Below are 20,532 nucleotides of genomic sequence, written 5' to 3'. Positions count from 1 at the left end.
TATCTTTTCTGGTATGTTCCCATACACAAATGACACAGACAGGATTTGTTTGATATGAAGTTTCATTGTACAACTGACTTGTAGGAATTTAGGTGTGAGCCCCAATAACCAAAACAATACACACAGTTAGAACTGAAATAGTCCGCAGGAGAGTAATACATTGGTACACAGCTATCATGGTGCCTAACAGTTTCTACTCTCCCTCTGCTTGTTCTATATATAGCACTGCATGTTAAGTTTGGAGCTTGGCTGTCTGAATCACAGGGGAGACATCATCCCTCATATCAGAGGAATGGGCTGGGATCTGGTTGTGCATCAGCAGCAAGGCAGGCAGCATCTAGATGTGATTTTCTGTTTGTAAACTCCCCCATGCGTGTCTTGGGACGAGGAAGTGAATTTAAAAGACATATGTCATTGTGATGACAAAGTTTCCCTACGCAGGAATGGCAAACCTTAACCCCTACCACATCTATCATCAACGAACCAGACGGTATCCTTGACTGGGCCACAGAGTGAATATGTTCTGGCAAACTCCAGTGCAGAAGTAGGCAAAACAGGGTGATTTGACTAATTGCCAACACCTTAGGACTGACTATTTGCTACATTAACTGATAGGAAGGGCAATGAGATTCATTTAGTGCAAAGTGCTCTGAGGCACTTAGATGTGAGCAAATGAGTATAAGTACATTCAGGGTAAGATGCACAAAGGCCTCCAGCCTGAGGCTATTGCGCAAAGTATACGTTTCACTTGCCACGCTACACTTTGACTGACTGTGGGTGTTGTGACTGCCCTGCCAGCACACTTGCCTCACAGGCCCTGCACCATACACTTTTTATTCACATTGCATGATCTGTACATGTTAGGTGGCATGACCTATGTATGTCAATGTTAGGATGTGGTATGGATGTAAACATTGTTGATGTTTGTATCTGATGGGGTCTCATGTGTGTCTTACTGGATTGGCCTGTTTAGCGTATGAATGTCCTATTTTTTGGTTAGACTGTGCAGATGTGTTTCATTGACCAGTTGCCTGTGTCCCCTCGTCAATGTTGTTGTCTGAGCAGTATGACATTTGTGATGTAGCATTGTTAGGCAGGCACGTGAGGGACCCTGACGTATGCAGCATGTGTGTGTCGTTAGTGCTGTGTGGCTCCTATTGCTGTTTACTTAGGCTTATGTATGTGTCAGTTATGGACATTCGGCATTTAAGTGTACTGGTACCTTTGTCTTATTTCTAGGAGTAGTTGCAGATGTCATCCTCACCCCCTAATTTAGGAATGTATGTTCCAGGGTGGGGTTCCTGCCATTTGGTACTATAGCTGCCCAGAGATGAGAGGTGTTATTGTCAACTGTGGTGGCAGTTAAGTTGCAGTTGTTGTATTTGCTACTGCATTACAGGTAGGGACCTATTTGATGGGGAATAGTTTGTGCAAAACAAGTGCCTGGATGTGGATTCAGGGTAGTGTCCTTCCCACCTGTCACTGGTTTCCCTTGGCTCTCTTGTTGTAATTACAGGATGGCCCCGTGGGACTGTAGTGGTGGCAGTATTTTGTCGTGCCCTGGCTATGGTCAGTACTGGGCATTCCCCCCTGCCGTGCCCCTTTCCCCATGCCACTTCATATATGTGCTAAGTTACATGCATTGTGTAGTAGGTATCCCCCCCCTGCTTACAGTCCCCATTATTGCATTGTAATTCCCCATGCGACTTACCCTGCATGTGCGTAGTGTCGTGGTAGTCTGCGCTGTCCAGTCCTTGTATCCCTGTGACGATCTCCTCCGGGATGACGGCTGCGACCATCTCCTCCATGTGGTCCAGGGCCTCCTGTTGTGCTGGACTCCCCCCTCCAGTCTGCATTGCTGCCTTCCTGTTCCTGGCCATTTTCTCTTTGGTCCTACGTTTACCGTCATGCCAGCGTTTCTTACACTCGGTGACTGTCCGGCGTTCTTCAGCCACACTGTTTATCTTGTCCACAATTTCTTTCCAGATGGCCTCTCTCCTACTGAGTGGCAATTTTGAGGATATGAAAAGTTGGTGCTGGTGTTCCGTCACCTCTTTCACCAGGATTTCCTGCTCCTCTGCACTGAAGCGACACTTTCTTTTTTTCTTTAACATGTCCTGGTTCCTGTATGCTTCCTCCTGGCTGGGTCCTGGTCTGCTCTCATCCTCCTGGGGTCTGTTGGGGCATCTGGGATCCATTTTGGGTCTCCTCTCCTGTAAGTGCAGTTTTCGCGCAAAAATGTCACGCAATAGCGTGAAAAAAAACGGCGTTTTCACGATTGCGCTGTCGTAAATCGACCCACAGTGATTTGCGTCCCTTTTACGTGGGTTTCCCTTACGACAGACCAACGCTGTTTGCGTCACGAAATAATGACTCCCACCTGTTGGTTGCGCCGCCGTACGTCAAAGTATAAATTTGACGCCCGAATGGCGCATCCAAATGGCGTTAGACGGCGTAAATTTTTTTGACGCAAAACTGCGATATCGCAGTTTTGCGTCAAAAAGTATAAATATGGGCCTCAGTGCTGCAGCCCTGGGTGGACACCCTTCCTTACATGTCCTAAGTACCCTGTGTACCATATACTAGGGACTTATAAGTAAGTCAGTACTTGCCAGTCAGCAATTCAACATATCTTTTGGAATAAATCAAACACTGGCACTGAAGTCTGATTGGCAGGCCTCAGTGCACTCTCAAAGTAAAAAAAGCTGCAGATAGAAGTCCAAATGGGGGCAAAAAGTGGTAGGAAAGTTGCAAAAATCCTGTTTCCTTACAGTCGCACAGCACAAGAGATAGTCATTCACTTATAGTATGAGTGAATTCTGGATGGTTTAAAATAGATGGTGTGCAAGAAACGTTGAACAAGAGCATTTAAGAATAGGTTGTGCTAAGGTTCACTCATGCACTGATCTAAGCCACCTCACTCTTTTGATGTACCACCTTACAAGTTGTGTTTCACAATATTGTGGTGCGATAGCGAGATGCCAAAATATTGTATATATGATATGCACTTCCAGAGTAACATCAAGGTAAGAATATACAGGAAGGCATACATTTACTATCCATAACTCCACACTACGTATCTTGATACTGTGTTGGTAGTCAATACCATGAAATGATATTATGGCCAGTCGATAGGAAAAACATGATATTGTTGTACAACAAACCTTTCCATCACAACTGGTGATTTTTTTGTAACTACGAAAACAAATTGCATGGTTTCTCTCTCCTAAGGCCCCTGGTTTAACATTGCTGTTCACAAACCCGAACTTGAAATGCCACTGTAAGTGCCAGGCTTTTCACATATGTTGACAAAGCATAATTTTTTTGAACAGCACCATTGAAGATATATCAGAGTGCTTAGTGCCACGTCCCCCACTATCTATATCCTTCCCCTGTCCTAGCCAGCCACAGACAGTATTTAGATCCAGGTGACAGTGTGAAGGAGCCAGAGAACAATGATTTCAATTGCCACAGCCACATCTATATGCAATTCACCTCGACAGACCTCTATTAAGCATGAAGAGAGGTGTGAAGTTCTCTGCACTGATTTAAAATGTGGTTATGTTCTTTTTTTCTTTAAACTTTCTACATTATATTAATTAATCTTCAGTAAAAACGTTTTCACATATTAGAACAACTTCAGGGCTCAATGTGTGAAGGTGGTGAACCGCAACTTATATTTCATGCATTTCAGCAGTTTTCTACTCCACCAGTAACAAAAACGGGCAACTGAAACATTCAAAGAGATTGGCAGAACTTCTAGTAGAGCTAGTTTCCTCCTTTTCCATCACTGGGATGAGCTTAAAGTGTAATATAGGAAATACTGAATGGTTATGCCTTGTTTCCAGGTCAGCAGAACACATTGGTTGGGAGCGGCAAACATTTTATGGTCTTCCTCCATACAGTTTTGAGTTTTCTTAAGATTAACAATCTTTGGAAAATTCATGAAAGTTGCCATTTAAATGAAAACTCGAAATTAAATTCTATCTTTTCAGAAACAAAGTTCCTGATAAAAGTTGTTTGCAAAAATATTCACTGGTGGGTGAGGTTCTGACAAGTAGCTAGATTTCAAGAAGTGGAAATGTGACAGATAATAAAGATTTTTTCACACATTCAGATAACACCTAAAGTTCCATCAGATCAAACCCAGAGGACTAAGGATCAGATGTATAAAGGTCCACATTTGTGAATCCCAAATAGCGTTTTTTACTGAATCGCTACTTGGGATTCGCAAAATGTGATGTAAGAAGGCAATCGCAGATTTTTTTGCGATTACCAACAATTCACAAATGCAAATAGTGAGTACCAAATGGTGATTCGGTAAAATAGTGAACCGGTATTTGGAATTTGCGAATTGCAACTTTTGTACTCTGGAGCAGCTTGATGACTTCACAACCAGGAAGTGAGTCAGTGCATGCTGTTTCCAGAAGCCTCAGCCACAGTAGCAGACAGATACCAGCACAGCACCAGGGAGGCACTCAGGAGAGTCAGCCAGGACCAGGAGAACACAATGGCTACTGATGGAAATGGCAAGGACACAGGAGGGAGAAAGAGAAAACTTAAATTCATTGAGCAGGAATTGGAGGTACTTACAGAAGAGGTAGTAAGGAACCATGACCAGTTATTTGGCAAACACTCACTACATGTATTGAAAAGTGAGAAGAGTAAATTGTGGACTAACGTCCAGACTGAAATAAATGCGGTGGATGTTGGGCAGCGTTAACTTGATGAGATACGCAAGCGCTGGTACAACTTATGGTCATGTGCCAAGGAGAGGGTAGCAAGCATTCTAAAGAAAGCAAGGAGCACTGGCGGTGGACCATCCACCCAGACACCGACCACCCGCTGGGAGGACATGGTGGAGTCAGCACTACAGCCTGAAGCAGTAACATAGACACCTTAGGAATACCGGGCACCAAAAAAATGTAAGGGCAGAAATGATATGAATCACCATATGTGCATGTACAAATGTCCCATAGAAAATTGCAATGTCACCATACACTGTGAAAAATAGGCCATGCCACATTTTACATTCTACACAACAATGCCTTGTGGGAGTAGAAGTCCATATCTTAAAAGTGCACCTGCTAAATAAATGGCAGTATTGTGCAAAACCAAACTGAGAGACAACACAACAGACAATTAGATACACCATGGCAGGGAAAATATTTACTAAAAATGTGAAATGAGACATGGATAAACTATACGTTACTCACATGCTGCACATTGTTGTTGCAGATGTTCCTGCACCTGCTGCACCAGAAACTGAAACAGGGGGCAACGAACGAGGAAAGCCAGCCACAGTTTGATACTGACATCATTCAGTCCATTATACCAGCACCACTCAGACGCAGGGCAAGAGTGGAACCCCTCCCTGAATTTACTCAGGAATCTGTTGAGTTGCAAGAAGATGTCCAAACACCACCATCTGATGGTAGACGCACTAGCAGACATCAGTCCCTGTTCCGGCGACAGTATACTCCCCTCAGGAGGCGTAGTGAAGAAGTCAGACAGAGCACAGAGCAATGTGAAGGTCCATCTCTGTTTGGTGGTCTGGAGGCATCCATGTTAAAGGTGCAGCTCCTACAATGTAAGCACATGAAATCAATGCACAGGCAGTTGGTCTCTATCAATCGCAACATGTGCAAGCTGCAAGAAGGACAGCAAGCTACAGTAGAACACCTAAGGGAGGTGACAAATGCAATTAAAGAACTCTGCACTGTAATGCAGCAGGACCATGTCACCCCAGTAGGTGCCATCACCAATTGATGGTTAGGTTGGATGGGTTCAGCAGATCTGTTAATCGCCTCACTAATGCAACTGTTTTGCTGTCACAACGTGCTTTGAGCATGCAGGTTGAAATGGCACATTGCAGTGGGGACACAGCAAGAGGATTGGTGCAAGTCACCAATACATTGGAGACAATGCAGGCAGCCCAGAGGGCTGCAATCAGCGAGCTGGGTGGTGGGGATAGTGAGGAGCTCTTTAGCCTCAGTAGTGTCACAGCCCCTGCAATGGATCCTAGGCATTGCAGTTCCAGACATAGTACTGTCTCAGAACCTTCAACAAGAGGTGAGGCTGAGCTCACTGAACATTCTAGCAGACTGTGTGGACGTCTAAAGTAATGTGGACATGTTCAGGTCCTTGCATATCTTGTGCCAATGCATTGATACTATGATGCTAATAGTATGACATTGCAATTGTATACTGATTGTGTTTTTGGAATACCTATGTCATATGCCCTCATAATTGACTGAAGTTAAGACAATAAACGTGATACATGTAGCTAAAAATCGAACAAAATGTAGTGTTGTAGTTACTTACATCAGAAATAGTTGCGCGTAATTTCAACACGGCTTTGCCTGCCGTCTGCTGCTCTGGTTCGGTCTGCTGAGTGAAGGGGTGGCAAGGGGTTGTCATCCTCATCTGAGTCCGTATCTGTGGATTTCACCGGTATGCCTCTTGTCATAGCGATGTTATGCAACATAGTACGTGGCCACAATCTTGCAGGAGGTTTCCAGACTGTATTGTAGTGCGCCCCCACTTTTATGCACGGGGAACAGGATCAAAACTGATATGCATATGGCTGAGTTGAAACTGGAATGGCATGGTTAGCAAACAAAACTATAGATTTAGGCCCAAATCTCTGTACATCTGTGTACTGGGGGTGAATGTTTGACATTGTTCAGCATTCCGTCCATCACTTGTTCTTTTTGCATTTGTCGCCCCACTTTTATGCAAGCCCCGGAAGTGACTCTTCAGCAGTCCAAAGGTCCTCTCAATCAAATTTCGGGTCCTCCTATGTGCTGCATTGTATCGCTGTTCCCTTGGTATGGCTGGATTCAGGTATGGTGTTAGGGTGAAGGACTGCACTGCATATGCACTGTCTCCTACAATGACACGAGTGTAAAATGAGTTATTATTATCTGTGACATCACCTATACGATATGCTGCATTGTTCTCTGTGACATTACCAAGTAGGTATCCTTCTCCAAACTGTCCAGCAAGAAGTCTTGTGTAGATTCCACTATGTCTAGAGATGTATGAATCATGTGTGCTACCAGGGTATCTGGCCACTAAATCAGTTATGATATGGGAGGCATTGCAAATGACCTGTATGTTAATTGAATGGCTATTTTTTCTATTCCTGTGAATATACTCAGTTTCAAATGGTGGACATATTACCACGTGTCCCATCAATGCAGCCAATGACATGTAAAAATTGGGCTACCTGGTAGAAATGTAATTTAGTTATCTGCAAGTCCTGTGGGTGTTGGGGAATTTGATGTACAGATTTAATTTTGATAACAATGCATTAAGGAATGCATTAAATAAGTGTGAGAGTGCACTTTGAGACACACCTCCAGCTGCTGCTATGACCCCCCTGATAGCTCCCTGAAGTTAAGAGGTGCAGGGAGTATAATACCTGCACATGCGTGGGTATGGCATTGGTTCTGTGTGTGTCTGGTTGCAGTTGAGGTTGTAAATCTGCTATTAGGTCGAGTATCATGGCAGAGTTCAACCTATACTCAAATATCTCCTCCTCTGTCTGATCAAAGAGAGTTATGCAAACTCTGAAAATGTGCTCCTGTCTCCTCCCCCATCTCTTCAAACCTGCAAGGATCCACATCCTCCTCGCCCTGACGTAGAGTGCAGCCATTATTGAAGAGGGCTGATGCATTCTGGGCCTCTTTATATAGGTTGCACCTGATTATCACCTGATATCAGGTGGTGGTAAATTGCACATGCAAAATCCCCGTTTTATAAGTATTCTCAATTTGCGACTGCTTCATACATTTAATTTGCGATTCCTTATTTGCGAGTCGAATTTGTGATTCGCAAAATAGAGTCAAAATTTTAGGGAATCTCTATTTTAGCTATTACTTAAAAATGCACTGCAAATGTCTTTCAAACACTGTATAAGGCTATTTCACGTTCACAAATGGTCGATTTTTGCGATACACACCGTTTGCGAATGCAAAGTACTTTGAAACCGCTGGCTCAAAGTGCTGAAAACGGATGGGAAACTGTGTCTCGGTTTGTGGTATATTCAAGATTTTGAAAGTTAAGAAGATAATTAACAATTCGAGATGGTCTCTCTCAACACTTTTAAGAACAGAGACACATGAACACATTAGCTACGTCTTACAGAATAGTGAACCGCCAATCCTGTCCACTTGAGCTAATCAGTTTGGGGTTATTTAGTTAAATATGTTTATACGACAGCGAATTAAAATAGAGCACATCATAAGGTGTGCCTCCTTACTAGTAAATGGGATTATACAAAAGCTTCTGTTTGAAATATGGTTTCTAGTATCAACAAAAGAAACACATAAAATGTGAAGCAGTACAGGGGTTATGGGATGATAAATATTTGCTTACTTTGTGCAATGCAGTATGTGTGGGAACCAAGGGTACATTTGGCGAGCAAGTGTGAGGTGAGCCCTATTGTAAGCAAGGGGAAAGGCCCACGGTATCTTCCGATTGGGTTGGAAAAGGCACCCACATTTAGGGTTCATTGTGCCCCTCTCAACTCGGGGACCTCTATTGTGCACCTGCTATTCTAACGATATGTTCTAGAGATACCTAGGTCCCGCAAGGGTTCAGGGCTACGTTTATTCTGTGCAAGATAGCTAATGTAAAACGGCAGTGACTTATAAACCTTGAATTCCCATGTACTTTGCGTTGTTTTTAAATGAAGAATGAAGAGTATTATGGAAACAAAGTGATACATTTTTAAAGTTTTACATTCATGATTCCTACATACCTATTACACATGAAGGCTGAGTCGCCAATTGTCATATAATGCATAGATGACAGGGCGTGAGCAAAGTACTGTGCAGCTCCTTCTATAGATAACCATAAAGCAAACACTTAGAAGCTTAACAACAGCAAAAAAGTTAGATTTTAATTCTAGCTGGTTCTGGGAAACATATACAAGGATGTTCCTGATTTGAGGTTTTTGTTCACTTGAAACAAGGTCCAGTAACCGAGCCTTTCAACCAAGCCCATGCCTTCAATTAGAAGTAAGGAAACACACTTGTTGGCAGCACAAATATACCTTAGGTAAACCCTGTGGCCAGGGAAAGTGTTTAGGTTTCATGGTTTGGTGGTCGGAGTCCACACAGTGACATCATCCCGAGAGCGTTCTGATTGGCTGGAGCCGAACAAAGTAGAGTTTATATTGCACAGAGGAAGGGACTGAAAGGAATGTCGCAGAAGGAAGAAATCTGTGCCTCTTCATTCCGAGGCTACCAACCCACACTGTCAGGAGTCGAGCTGCAGACAGGTACCCACGCACGTTTTATTCATGTTGTTCATGGCTGTCATTATTTTGTATCAAGATATATATCCTTTTAATTCTAAACGAGAGCAGGGAAGTATTTTGATTTTACTGCTGTTCAATTTTAGCATTTTGCTTAATCTGTAGTGCGCTGAAAGTGTTTAATTTCTGAATTTACAAAATCCAATACTGTGGCCCATCCAGATACCCTAACATGATCGATGGCTCTCGCTAAATATGACAAGTCATGATCGAACATTGAATACAATTCACATGATCTGTCGAAAGTTGTTATATTTTTTAGGCGATGTGTCTATTTCGAGAAGTACACTGCCCCGTCCCTTCATTATCATCATCCCATATTTGCATGGTGTTAACGTTATAGCAGGTCACAGTGTACTCTAAATGCTGCTTCGATGCATACCTTTCACACTGTGATTTGTGAGGCATCGGAAAATGTATGTTTCAGAGAGCGCACTTATTTCAGTTAAAGAAACCATGTTGAAAGTGACGCCCGGGCAAACGCTGCTCTTGAAGCGCTTTTTACTAGGCTCCTGTGTGGGAACTATAGCTGCTTTGGGAAGCCATCCCTATTAGGTGTCCTCTTTTCTATAGCCTGCTTTTAGTCTCAGTAAAAGTAATTCAAGTGACTTGTGAAAGGTTCCAAGGCAAATCTCTCTCAGCCCCATTCAGATAGGCATCTCCCCTTCTACAGCTGTCTGGGAAGTTGATGCTCCCTTGAGGTTCACTCTGTCTACAGGTAAAGCCACCGAAGGTCAGGGCAAGCGGCCAGATATGGGCAGCGATGTGGACGTCACTCCAGTATTCATGCCCATGATGAAAAGGCGCACCCACTCAGCCACTCAGCATGGTAGATTTAAGCAGTCTTAATCCGAGAGTGAAGCAAAGGGGTCATAGACAAGCCGAACAGGTGGGACATTAATGTCACTCTTACAAATGAGTCGGGTGTATTGGCGAACCAAGCAATTGAGGTATGCATTAGCAGGCATAGCTACCGCAGGTGCAGTAGCACCGCGGCCCAGAGCCTTGTGGAGCCCATAGAATCATGACAATGGCTGTGCTTTACTACCCCAACAGTTGTCAAAGCGGCCATTTTCCTTGCTTTGCTCCCGGGCCCATGTGATCTTTGCTATGACGCTGGTATGATTGCTACAGGGTCCAATTTAATAACACATTCTTATTACAGACTATATTACATACTTTGCCGCTCATTGGTCAATTACCATCAGAGCATGAGCACACAAGATTGAATTCCATTAGCATCCTGTGTTTAATGCTAAGATAGTCTCAGTCAATAAGATTGCTTACAATTTGTCACTTAATACTGTTGTACGTCTTCAGTATAAGGTCAGTGATAATGACTTGAAGTAAACAGAGAGAGTTGGAAAGGATAAATCCTGTGCTAAGGCATATACTGAGGATTTGATAATAACAGCGTTATTGCCTGCTGGTGTTATGCATTTTCCAAGCTCAACTTCAGATCTGGACTATGATTGCAGGGGAGGCAATTAATAGCAGATAAATACCCTGTGCAGAGGGCAATAAAGCCTGTAACAACCTGAGCAATAGACAATCGCGCTTGGCTATTTAAAAAAAATGGCACATTCAATTGTGCTCAGTGTTTCTGAAATGAAGAATCACAGTCCTTCGTTTCATTTTTTAAATGTGATTTATTTTATGGCAAAATAAGACATTACCACATTACAAAATTGTTTGGGCAGGCTTCAGAGCCTTGCAAGTTGTCTAGGCAGCCACCAATTGACAGAACACTCCAGCTATCCTTAACTGGATATTTTCTCACAATCAGGAGCCTTGGCATATTCTTTTGGCATCCTCATTTTCCTCACTATAAACCCTTGCATTGTCTTCATGAAAATATATTTTTAGTATACTTTCACCAGTGAAAATCAAAATGAGAAAATAACCAACTGAATGACTAAAATAGTATGGCTCGATTTAACTCACTCAGTTACGATCTTCTCTAAGCAGGTGAGAGCATGGGAACTGGTTCAGTGGGGCAGGGGTTTAAAGACAGGAATAGAGAGATGGCAGAAGGAAGGGGTAGAATATGGCCTTGCTGAGGGAGGCATTACATGCTCTCCTCAGACTTAAAAAGGGGGTCGAAAATGTCTGGGTAGTGGTATTGGGCTGCACTTGTATCCTGTTAGAAATGGGATCACTGCTTGACATTGGATTGCATCCTGTCCAAGTAGGGACCCAAACTCTAGTCAGGGTAAGGGAGCCACACAGCTAAGGTAACCCCTGCTCACCCCCTTGGTAGCATGGCATAAGCAGTTAGGCTTATCTCAGAGGCAATGTGTAAAGTAGTTGTACACACACACACACACCCACACACACACCAATACGCGTGCACACACACACACAAACACAGTGAAATCGCTACAAAAGGAGAACATTCCAGTTTAGAACAATAGCCAATATTTATCTGAATAAAACAATACCAAAATGACAAAAATCCAACATACAGTAGTAAAGATATCACTTTCTAAAGGTTGCAGTGAGTCTTAATCCATAGGAATCAATGGTTGTGAGCACAAAGTACCTGGACTGCATCAAAAGGAAAGACAATGCAGGCCATCGGGGATGTGAGGTGATGAAAAGCAAAGTGATGTGCTGGTTCCTTACTGCGCAGGGGAGGTGATGTGTCAATTCTTTCCTCACAGGAGAGGCTATGCGTCAGTTCCCTACTAGCAGGGGAGGTGATACATTGATTCTTTCCTCGTAGGAAAGGCGATTCATTGGTTTCTGGACACACAGCCTCGTTTCCTTACTGTGGTGCGGTGTCAATGAGAAATTGACCCCGGGGACAATGCGTGGAAAATACAGACGCGCTGTGTTGATAGAGCTGCGGAGAAACAAACACTGCATCAATTCTGCAGCTGCGAGACAGGCGCTGCATCAATTATTCTGCTGCAGTGCATCTATGCATGGATTTTCTCCTTCAGGTCACCAGCTTACACTTCCAAGGGCCCAGGGACTGGAGTTGGCACCTCTTGGCAAGTCATGACTCTCAGCAGAAGAGCCCAGTCACTGGCAGGGGAAGTCTTTGATGTCCCTGAAACTTCTTAACAGGAGGCAAGCTCGGTTCAAGCCCTTGGAGTGTCTTGGAAATTAGGATGCAGAAAGCAAAGTCCAGTTCTTTCACTACCAGGACAGAAGCAGCAGGCCAGCGCAGCAAAGCAACAGGCAGAGTAGCAGTCCCTCCTACGACATCCAGCCCTTCTTCCTGGCAGAATGTCCTCAGTCCAGAAGTATTCTAACTTTGTAGGGTTAGAGGTCCAGTACTTATACCCATTTCTACCTTTGAAGTAAGCAAACTTCAAAGAAAAGTCTTTGTAGTGTACAAGACCCTGGCCCCAGTCACCCTCCAAGAGGTTAGAGACTGCTTTGTGTAAGGACAGGCACAGCCCTATTCAGGTGCAATTGTCAGCTGCTCCCACGACTCTAGCTAAGGAAGACCCATCAGGATATGCAGGGCACACTTCAGCAATCTTTTTGTGACTGTCTATAGTAAATTCACAAACAGCCCAACTTTTAACCTGATCCAGACATGTATGCTACAGACAGGCAGAGGCACAGAATGGTTAAGCAAGAAAATGCCCACTTTCCAAAAGTGGCATTTTCAAACTCACAATTTAAAAAACAACTTCCCCAAAACATGTATTTTTAAATTGTGAGTTCAGAGTCCCCAAACTCTATAACTTTTTTGCTCCCAATGGGAAATGACACTTAAAAGATATTTTAAGGCAACCCCTGTGTTACCCTATGGAGAGGTAGGCCTTGCAATAGCGAAAACCAAGGTTAGCAGTATTTCAGTATCAGGACATGTAAACCACACCAATACATGTCCTACCTTTTAAATACACTACACCCTACCCACAGGGTGCCTTGGTCCTACATTAAGTATTTCTTACATGTAGTAAAAGGGAAGGTTTTGGCCTGACAAATGGGTGTACTTCCAGGTTAAAATGGCAGTTTAAAACTGCCACCACAGACACTGCAGTGGCAGGTCTGAAACATGTTCACAGGGCTACTCATGTTTGGAAGACAAGGTACTCCTTCGCCAACGCAACAGAGTGCCCAACCTGCCAAACTCTAAGTCCATCTGCTTCATTTAGAGGCTGACCTCTAGTATTCCATCGACAGAGCATCTGAGTGTCTGCCAACAAAATACATTCTCCACCAGATGTAGTAAGGGCATTAAACTGTCCATCCTATTTAAGGTGGATGGTGTAATGCTTTTTTACTCCCTGTCATCACCACCAAAAAAAAATACAGGAAGTGAGGAACAGGTTTAAAACAATAATGACTCCCCACCCTGGAAGAAACCTTCCAGGGTGACAGGGGTCATTATTGTTTTTTTCAAAAACAAACTCTCAAAGTGGGAGGTGTTTTTTTTTTATTGTCCCTCACTGCCAGTCTTTATTTGTTTTTGACCAAAAACCTACAGTCAGAAATTTGGTATATGACATTCAAAACTGATGGCAGCCATACACCATACTTTCACTGAGGGTTTGATGAAGTATAGAAACTCGTTCCTCTCCACTAAATCCTCTTTTTATTCTAACCACTTAAACTTAGCAAATTTACAAAAGGAAACTTTTAGGATATTGACCAAACTCACTTGTTCCAGGTGAGTAACCTGGGAGATCGAACCCTCCCAAACTCTGTGTGACTCACTTAGCATTTCTTTTAGTGAGAAAATTAAATCAATTAAAGGACATCATTCAAAACACTTCCCTGCCACAACAACCTGGGGAGAATGTGGACTGTGGTGCAATTAATTCTCACTCCTTGGTGTAGTTTCCCTTGCCCCAGCATGATACCCTGATTTCTTTCATGCATATGGTGAAATCAGTCTCCCTGCTGGATCTCTGGCCCCTTACCATTATGCGAACTCCGTCTGTCACAACTGCCAACATTCTGTCAGACTTTCTGAATAAATCACTCGCTCAGGGCATTGTCACTGACAGATTTAAAACTGCTCTGATACTTCCCTTGCTTCAGTGGCTGGATGATGAGCCTGAGCTGCTGAGAAATTATTGCCCCATTTTACTTCTCCCCATGCAGCCACAATTTTAAAATGTTTTGATTCTGAGGAGCTAAGCAGATTCCTTTATTCATCCAACCTTATTCATCCATTGCAGGTTGGTATCCAGCCAGTCCAATGTACAGAAGCAGTGATGCTTTCTGTTCTTGATGATCTATTATGGGAGTTGGATTTGGGACAAGTTCCATGCTAGTTCTCCCCGATTAATCAGCCGTCTTTGAAACTGTCAACCACACAATTAATTTGTCTGAAGGTTTAGTTGGGCTCTCAGTTGGATATCCTCCTTTCTAGGAGGCTGCACCCAGGGAGTGCCTCTACGACCCATGTCATGTGTGGGGTCCCGTTGGATTCAGCATTATATCCTTTGGTGTTTAATACTGATATCAGCCCACTTGATCTTAGTCTTCCTAATCATGGTTGTAGATTCCACAGCAATGCTGATGACTCTCAGTTCAGCGTCTGGCTTGAGGCTCAGTCTCATCTGGAATTCCAATCTACCTAGAAGGTTATTTGGAACTGGATGAGCCCTTCACTCCTTCAAGCTTAACTCAGATAAGACAGAGCTGGTTATTCTCAATCACAGGACAGATCTCTGGGCAAACGCCTACTCACTCTTAAAGCTCGGTGTCCCTCATGTCCCAGCAGCCTCTGTTGAGAGCCTGGGTGTCACGGTAGACAATAAACTATCAATTAACCCCCAGATCAAAGCAGTCACAGAAAAGTGCTTTGGCCTGTTGAAATCCATTAGAAAGTTTGCTCCTTTTTTGTTACCAGAGACTTTGAAATAAGCGATTGCAGAGGTAATTATGTGCCTCTTGGACTATGCACACGTCCTGTATTTGGGTATCCCTGCAACTACTTTACATAAATTACAAACTATTCAAAATACAGCAGCGAAGATAATCTGCAAATTTCATAGATATGCGTAAATCCATCCGCTGCCTTAATGAAGCATCACTGGCTTCCTGTCAAACAGAGAGCTTTTTTTTAAATGGCTTGTAATGTTTACAAATCTATTCATGACCAGGCTGTAGCCTTTGTAGTAAGCAGAATTATAAGCATTGCAGATTCTCTTTTGTCAATTAGTTGAGAATCCCTACATTCAAGCCACAGAAAGCAAGTGGCAGGAGCTTCTCTGTCCTGGTTCCCATCTTATGGAACTTTCTCCTATCCTAGATCAGATTGTAACCTAACATCTTTGGGTTCAGGAAGTTTTTGAAGGATTGGCTGTTTAAGCAAGCTTTTGATTGGTCTGAGTCCTCTCCCTACTGGTTGGCACAGCACCAGGAAAACTCTTGGGTGTATGTGTGCTCTATACATTTCGTAACATAACATAGCATAATATAAGGCTGGTTAATTTAAATGTAAAGAAATTACTGCAGGCTTGCAGTTATCTCTAAATTTAGTGGGCAGAGTAGCCTTGGAATGGCAAAGGCATAATCTTTGCCATCTCAACAGACAATACTCTGACCGCTAACCCCTAAATAAGGCCAAATGTCTTCCTGACATTCGCCCACAGAAGTTTCAAATTGTCAGATCTGCTAAAAGGTTCTTAGAATGAGAAAATTATTCAGGAGCATTAGCTTTCCTTTGAAATGTGCTAAATTAGGATGACATGAGAGACCATTGCCATGACTGATTAAAAAAGATACTCATTTCAAAATACATTGAGGTGTAGAGTTGAGGTAAAATGTATCTGTTCAGGATCTCACCAAGCCTTTGACAGCACTAGCAAGCATCATGGAAAAATAATCTTAGAGAGCTAATGGAAAAAAGAACATCAAAATGTTCAAATTAACCAAATGTGAACAACTGAAATAGAGGTAACAAATTTTGAAGAGTGATTTATTCTAAAAGACAAAAAAGCTTTCGATTTAGTCAGTTGAGCTCTCACCCGAGTGTGTGAAATTATTTAAAGTAGTTAATGGGGATTTTAAATTACTTCCTTTTGAAACACAGTTGTATTGTATGTATTACATGTCATTGGCAGTGCCCCTGGTCAAATGAGGGGCCTTGAGAATATAAGTTATGGGATGCCTGAGGGTGTTTTCCATTTAAAAATGTTATTGAGCATTCATAAACAGTGCAATAATAGCTTTAATGCAAACTCAGTAAATTTGATAACAACACACAAAGGATTGGGACAGGAGAACCACCAGTATGTCCTAAAATATTATCCCTAAGGTACTGAACATAACATAATACATTCTGATTTAAAGTGTCATTATTGAATTAACAAACCTCCTTAGCACATACATTTGTAAAGATGAGACTCTCAAAGACAGGTGAATAAAGAAGCAAACATTAGAGGTGCATACAGTCATGAAGGTAATAAAATACTGATTGCATTACACCCTTAAACGTAGTGACTCTAATGTGACTGCTATAGAAAAAAGAATCCATATTCTTTTGAAGGTCTTCTCATTGTCCCAGATGGTGATTGTATTGTCATCAGATCTAAAACCAGATATTGAACCTTAAGACAGAAGTACGTTTTGTACATAATAGAAGAACCCACTTTGCATCCGTTGGCCCACATATGGCAGTTACAATATCTATTGAGCACACGACAAACTAGAATTTATTTTTATTAAAGTAGATTACTATGTTGCCTTCATTTTCACTGATGCAATCATGTTGGATTCTGGCAATCTCCACCCACCAGCTCTTAACATTGTAGTGGAGGTCAACTTTGGGCTAATTCCAGTTCTGGGTTTACTCACTTTAGTCAGGGTAAGGGAGATACACAGCTCAAATAAACTCTGCTCACCCCCTTGATAGCTTGGCACAAGCAGTCAGGCTTATCTCAGAGGCAATGTGTAAAGAATGTGTACAAACACACAGAGTAACACAGTGAAAACACCACAAAAGGATTCCACACCAGTTTAGACAAATATTCAATATTTATCTGAATCAAACAAGACCAAAAAATGACAAAAAGGCAACATACACAAGCAAATATAAGAATTTTTAAAGTAAAAAGAGTCTTAAGCCATGGAAATCAATGGATGTGTTGTTTTAGTACAAAGTACCTCATATGCCTCAAAAATAAAGCCACACAGGCAAGCGTGCATTGGAAAAACAAGTGATGCATTGATTCCTTACTCGCAAGTTAAGCCATGCGTTGATTTTCTCTTCTGCCGGGTAAGCGATGCGTAGTTTCTTTCCTCACATGGAAGGGATGAGTCGATTTCCAGACAATCAGCCTCAGGTCCATGCGATGATGTTGAAGATGTTGACGTCCAGGTTCGATGCGTGACAAATTCTGACCCGCTGTGCGAAAAGTCCGTGCTGAGAACAGGCACTGCGTAAATTTTCCAGCCACGAGGCAGGTGGTACATTGAATTTTCAGCCACGAGACAAGTGCTGCGTCGAGTTTTCTTATGCACACACAGCTGTACGTGGATTTTCCCTCACAGGTCATTATCTTTCACTTCTAAGGTCCCATGGACTGGATTTGGCTCCACTTACAAGTCAGGACTCTCAGCAGAAGAGCCCAGGCATTGGCAGATGAAGTCTTTGATGTCCCTGAGACTTCAGAACAGGGGGCAAGCTCAGTCCAAGCCCTTGGAGAAACTTCACAAGCAGATTTTCTGAAAGTCACGTCCAGTCCTTTCACTCTTCAGGCAGAAGCAGCAGCAGAAGGCCAGCACAGCAAAGCAACAGGCAGAGTGGAAGTTCCTCCTCAAGCATCAAGCTCTTCTCCTTGGCAGAGATTCCTCTTGATACAGAAGTAATCTCAAGTTGTGAGGTCAGCAGCCCAGTACTTATACTCATTTCTACCTTTAAAGCAGGCAAACTTCAAAGGAAAGCGTGTGTAGTGCACACGACCCTGCCTCTTCCTTGCCCTGCCCCAGACACAATCTAGGGGGTTGGAGACTGTATTGTGTAAGGGCAGGCACAACCCCTTCAAATGCAGATGTCAGCTCCTCCCTCTCACCCTAGCTCAGGAAGACTCCTCGGGATATGCAGGACACACCTCAGCTCCCTTTATGTCACTGTCTAGAGTGAATTCACACACAGCCCAACTGTCAGTCTGAGCCAGATCTGTATTCAACAGTAAAGCAAAGGAACAGAATGGTTAAGTAAGAAAATGCCGACTTTCTAAGAGTGCCATTTTCAAACAGACAATCTAAAAAACAACTTTACCAATAGATGTATTTTTACATTGTGAACCCAGATACCCCAAACTCCACATCTCTATCTGCTCCCAATAGAAAACTGCATTCAAAATATACTTAAAGGCAATCCCTATGTTAACCTATGGGAGAGATAGGCCTTGCATAAGGGAAAACTGATTTTGGCAGTATTTTAATAATGGGACATGTCGTACCCTTGAAATACACTGCACCTTGCCCCTAGGGCTACCTGGGGCCTACCTTAGGGGTGACGTATATGTAGCAAAAGGGAAGGTTTGGGCCTGGCAAGTGGGTACACTTTCCAGGTCGAACTGGCAATTTAAAACTGCACACACAGACACTGCAGTGGCAGGCCTGAGACATGTTTACAGGGCTACTATTAGAAATGGTGTCTCTGGTTGGCAGTCAGTTTGCACTCTGTCCAAGCAGAGACCCTCACTCTAGTCAGGGCAAGGGAGATACACCCCTAAGATAACCCCTGCTGACCCCCTTGGTAGCGTGGAACAAGCAGTCAGACTTATCTCCAAAGAAATGTGTAAAGTATTTGTACCAACACACACAGTAAAACAGCAAAAACACTACAAAATAGACATCACACAAGTTTAGAAAAATAGCCAATATTTATCTAAATCAAATAAGACAAAATCCAATATACACAAGTAAAGTTATGAATTTTTAAATATAGTGTTACTCCATAGAAAACAATGGAAACGTTGTTGTTACACAAAATACATGGTTTGCATAAAAAATAAAGCTGCACGGGCTGACAAGGCCCGACCCTGCTTAGCGCTTCTGAGATGGGTGTCCACGGGGCATTGAACTCCAGCTATGAGGAATTCCACAGTTTGTTTTTCAACTCAGTGGAATTCCAAAAAGCCAGACTCTGTTCATTCCGTTCAGGGCTAGTGTGCATCTGACTTACCCTGACTATGACTGTGGTCCCTACTTGGACTGGATACATACCTCTGTCAACTAGAAATCCAACACTCCCCATACTACCACGTGCACAACCACGTTAGGACTTTTCATTTCAAAATCCATGCTTATCCAACAAAAACATCCTAGCATCATCCAAGCTTCCCTATATATCATCAAGATTTCATTTCCATCATTTAATTGTTCCACTAAACTTGGCCACTCTCCTGGCTCAAGTTTGCCTAAGGCCTGTGCTGATTCTTTTCAAAGGTGCTTGCTAGAAACACCTCCTTTTACAGCAATCATCTTATCTAGCAATGTTACCAATATAGCCCTGTCACTATAAATTTGTAAACATGTATAAGGGGTAAAGTATGTAATATTATGATAAATGTCTGTATTCTCAGCTATTGTTCATCTTCAAACACCCTCAAGAGCCTACCTGAAGTTAAATGCCTCCAGGTCTTTATGTACTGTAGTACTATTGCTATGTACAGCATTAATTGGTCAACTAAATAACCATAAATAAATAATTATTATGGTATTTTTATAATGGTCCACATTATTTACCCAACAACTGAGAAGACGTGTGTGCAAATCTAATTTTCAGATCTCAAGGAAAATACGTATTATTAGAGTTCACCTTATGAATGTTGTTATTGTTTCAAACATTGGAAGGCATAGCTCTTGCTCTTAATCAGAAGATGTTCCACAATTTTCAATCCTGCCTTCCTTAGATGCATTTGTTCCATCCTTGTGAGGATTTTCTCCTGTCACAACATGCCATCATCATATACCATTTGCAAAGCGCTTTAGCTATTTTAGGACACCCTAAACAGAATGTGTTGACACCATACGATTCATTCTAGTGCAAAAATTTGATTAATGTAGGCAGTGGTATAGATCTGGCTATTGGAAAGATCCATATACAATATATATATATAAAGGGAGAACCTAAGAGGGGTGCAATGGGTAGTATGTATTTACAATATATTAGATCAAATGCTTTGTGTGAAGAAAGGGGTTCACCTGATAAAGTGCTTATTAACAGGTAAGAAAAGTGGCAGTCCATTTTCACAAACTTTCCAAAAATGCGCACTTAG

At 42.5% G+C, this 20,532-nt stretch overlaps 1 protein-coding gene across 1 annotated transcript in view; it reads left to right on the top strand.

The window, feature by feature from the left end:
- The first annotated feature begins 9,211 nt into the window (after positions 1-9,211).
- The window catches only part of LOC138290855 (integrin-binding sialoprotein-like), a 75,582-nt gene continuing 64,261 nt past the window's right edge, over positions 9,212-20,532 (top strand). Inside the window, exon 1 of the mRNA XM_069230275.1 lies at positions 9,212-9,289. The gene's annotated coding sequence lies outside the window, so the exon portion shown is untranslated. The remainder of the gene's footprint in view (positions 9,290-20,532) is intronic.

The sequence above is a fragment of the Pleurodeles waltl genome, chromosome 1_1 (genome assembly GCF_031143425.1).
Source record: "Pleurodeles waltl isolate 20211129_DDA chromosome 1_1, aPleWal1.hap1.20221129, whole genome shotgun sequence".
Lineage (NCBI taxonomy): Eukaryota > Metazoa > Chordata > Amphibia > Caudata > Salamandridae > Pleurodeles > Pleurodeles waltl.
The sequence above is the reverse complement of the archived record's forward strand: the minus strand, read 5'-3'. Positions and strand labels throughout refer to the sequence as shown.